Source organism: Myotis nattereri (assembly GCF_964212035.1).
Source record: "Myotis nattereri genome assembly, chromosome: 3".
In the NCBI taxonomy this organism is placed as follows: Eukaryota; Metazoa; Chordata; class Mammalia; order Chiroptera; family Vespertilionidae; genus Myotis; species Myotis nattereri.
Window position 1 is genome coordinate 117,888,858 of NC_138077.1, and position 4,024 is coordinate 117,892,881.

Below are 4,024 nucleotides of genomic sequence, written 5' to 3' on the forward strand. Positions count from 1 at the left end.
ATGGGGCCACAGCACAGCCCAGCACAGTCTGGAAACAGTTGCTGTGTGAGCTGGGTAATGACGTCATACAGCAATGCTCAGCTTTCTCTCCCTAGTTCATGTCCTTTTAGCACTGAAAAATAGTCCATTGTCTGAATGGACCACAGTCTATTTATTTACCTACTGCAGGACATCTTGGTTGCTTCCAAGTTTTGACAATTAGAAATAAAGCTATTGTAAACATCCACAAACAGATTTTTGCATATGCATTCAAAACTGCTTTAGATAATATCAAGGAGCATAATTGCTGAGCCTTTTGGTAAGCATATGTTGGAGTTTTGTAAGAAACCAGCAAACTGTCTTCTAAAGTGGCTGTACCATTTCACATTTCCACCAGCAACGAATGAGAGTTTTCTGTTGCTCCACATCCTTGTCAGCATTTGGTGTTGTCAGTGTTTTTGGATTTTAGCTGTTCTAATAGGGGTGCAGTGGTATCTTATTGTTGGTTTAATTTGCTTTTCCCTCTTGACATATGATGTGGAACATCTCTAGGTAATCTCTCCAGGTAACAGGAGAATTTTGAGTGGACATTGCTGATCAAAGACAGAAATGATGGTTCTTTTGGCTGAGATAGAAATCAGGATTCTGATGAAACAGATAGTGATTGGAGGGCCCATGCTGCCCCAGACAGCTTTTATGACCATCCACCCAGAAGAAGTTTGATATCTTTGGAGACAAGTGTTGAGATCATTATGATCCAGACCCACATCATGATGGGTATTGAGATGAGTATCATGACAGCCCACACAAGGATGTGGGTTGACATGGGGGCTGAGATCACTATGACAACTGAGGCAGCAGAGACTATGACAGAGGCTATGATTCTAGGACAGACAGTGGCAGAGGAGCATTTGGTAGGGGGCACTGTAGGGATGGTGACTACAGAGGAGCGGGGAACGCTATGAAGACAAACAGAGATATGACAAACAGAGATGATTATAGATGTGACAGAGGTTCATCCCAAAGACCCAAACTGACTCCAAGGCCTCAGAGTATTCATAAGGAAGATGATTCTTCTGCTAGCACCTCACAATCCATCAGTCAGCCTCTCTCTGTGGAGGGACAAAGCCTGTTGACACAGCTACTAGAGAACAAGAAGCAGAGGAGCAGCTATGGAAGGACAGGAGACAGTGCAGTATGAGCTGGATGCGTCAAACTAGAACATCAGCCTCAGAGAGACACCCACGCTGGCAAAGTGAAGGAACTCAGGAACCAACTGGATGATAGAAAACAGGAAGTGAGTCACCACAGACTGGACCTCAGTCATATCTGGCAAAAATGCAGGAAGGAGAGAGAGTGAAAAGTCTCTGGAAAATGAAACACTCACTTAGGAGGAAGACTGTCACTCTCCAACTTCTAAGTCTCCAAAACCTGAACTGAACAGCCTCTGAAGGTAATGCTAGTCCCTCCACCCTGAATGGCTGCAGCAATCTTGGGGAAGAAGAACAAAGTTGGAGGGATCACAATACTGAATATCAAACTATACTACAATGCTATCCCCCTCACCAAAGGAGAACACTTAGAAATCTAGCACTCAGAAGAAACCAAGATGAGGTGCCCAGATGAGGCCCAGCTGTGAAGCAATGCAAGCTGCTATGGGGCCTTGTGCCTTCTTTTGGAAGTTCTGGGTCTCTCTGACCCAGCTGCAGTTTGTTAGGTAATTTTCAGATTGCAAAGGTCTAGGCCTTTCATATGCAAAAGCCTCTGCCCACAGCTTGGGTGGGGCAGGGTCTCAGGGGATCAACAGGGCGAAGCAGACAGCTATGGCTGATCCTCAGCCCTACCCTAAGAGGCCCTGGGTCTCAGTGTCCCGGTAATCACTGCAAGCACCTCTGAGAGAAAGCTGCCCTCAAGTTCCAACTGATGCCAGACAGTCCAGTTTCTCCCCGTATGAGTCTGGGTCCCCAAAGACTCGCCCGAACTGGAGTTCAGAGCAGTCAGGAGCTTGAGACTCCCTCCTGATTGAAAAAGACAACTGTGTCCTCAGTTGCCAGCCCTTTCCACGTGCGCCTCCATACCTCTGTACTTTACTTCCGCACCTCCTCTGAGTCTCAGTGTGCTTTTCTCTTTCCTTCTAGTACTTTTCTCTTTCCTTCTAGTAGAATTTCCACTCAGCCAGCCTTCCTGTGGTTCTGGATGATGTCCATTTTGTCTTTTAGTTGTATTTTTGAATTGGTTGTGTGAGGCAGCAATTTCCGGTGTTTACCTGTGCCGCCATCTTGGTTTCTCCTAGCACTCATTTTTTATTAAAAAAAAAACACAACAAAACAAAAACTCTCAGCAAAGTGGGAATAGAGGGAATATACCTCCACATAATAAAGGGCATATATGACAAACCTGCAGCCAACATGATACTCAATGGACAAAAAACTAACAATGTTTCTCTTAAGAACAGGAACAAGACAGGGATGTCGGCTTTCACCACTCTTTTTTAAAAAATTTATTTCAGAGAGAAAGGGGGTTGCGGGGGAGAGATAGAAACATCAATGATGAGAGAGAATAATTGATTGGCTACCTCCTGCACAACCTGTACTGAGGATCGAGCTTGCAACCTGGGCATGTGTCCTTGACTGAAATCTAACCCGGGACTCTTCAGTCTGCAGGCCAACACTCTATTCACTGAGCTAAACTGGCTAGGGCTTCACCATTCTTATTCAACATAGTACTGGAAGTCCTAGGCCCTGCAGTCAGACAAGAAGAAGAAGAAAAAAAGGCATCCAAATTGGAAAGGAAGAAGTAAAACTGTCATTATTCACAGATGACATGATATTGTACATAGAAAACCCTAAAGATTCTGCCAAAAAACTGCTAGAACTAATAAATGAATTCAGTAAAGTAGCAGGATACAAAATTAGCATCCAAAAATCAATGACATTTTTATACAATGAACTCTCAGAAAAAGAAACTTAAAAAAAAATCCTATTTACTATTGCAGCAAAACAATGATACCTAGGAATGAACTGAACCAAGGAGGTGCCCGGGGTGAGCACCTCCATGCACAGGTGATCTCTCCAGACCAGGAGCAGCTGGAGGAGAAGGAGGTGCTGCAGCCTGCAGTTGGCCATCTGGAGACCTCCAACATTGCCCTGGCCTTCATCTGGAGACAGCTCCAAAGGAGGCTGCCCCTGAGAGCAGTCAGCCTCAACCTAGGCCCCTCCTGGAAACACCTAGAAACCCCAGAGCCCGGGCAGCAGAGCCTCCAGGCTGCAGCTGGCTCAGATAAGAACACCTTGGGTCCCAGAGAATCCAGGAGTCCTGCCAAAGTGGCACCAAGTGGCAGGTGGAAACCCAGGTGAAAGCCAGGAGGAGGAAGAGAGAGACATAGAGGGGCAGTAGCCCCCCAGCTCGCAGCCTGAGCCAGAGGAGCACCTGACTTTCTGGAACCGCCCCTGCCGGCTCAACTCTGGGCCCCTGGGAGAGAGAGCGTCACCACCACTCCACATGGCCCCTTGTGGAGGTCCAGGAGGGAGGCCGCCTTCCGGGGCCCCTACTTCTCTACAGAGCCCCTCTGCTCCCCAGTGAATCTGACAGTGACCTAGAGCCTGTGGGGGCAGGAATCCAGTGTCTCCAGAAACTGTCCCAAGAACGGAAGGGGGCCATGCAGCTGATGAGAGTGCTAACATGACTGTTTATCTCCTTCAAGGCTGAGGACAGTGCCCTTCAGGTCACGCTCTCCTCCCAAGCGTCTTCCATCCTGAGCACCTGTCCCAGCATCCTCTTCTTCCTCCTCTCCTCCTCCTTCATGTGTGTATTTGGAGACACCCACACGGCTGATGCCCAGCAGGGTGGGAAGCCTGCCATCTTCCTACCAGCTTGGACCTGAGCTGCTGACTGCACTGACCCACCACCTTTCAGCTTCTCGGCTTCTGGGGAAAGGCTCTGGTGTCCTCGCTCCCCCTGTCTGGAGCGCAGTGAGGGGCACGAAGGGAGCTCTGTCCCACAGGAAGTGAGCCATATTTGACCGCCATGCCCCCAAACCTGGGAT

General features: G+C 48.1%; 1 pseudogene across 1 annotated transcript; it reads left to right on the forward strand.

Annotated features, from left to right (window-relative positions):
* LOC308515460 (protein PIMREG-like) lies at window positions 1-3,687 on the forward strand (annotated as a pseudogene). Its single transcript has 2 exons — window positions 1-54; window positions 3,010-3,687. The product of its transcript is annotated as a protein PIMREG-like (transcript).
* The last annotated feature ends 337 nt before the right edge of the window (window positions 3,688-4,024 follow it).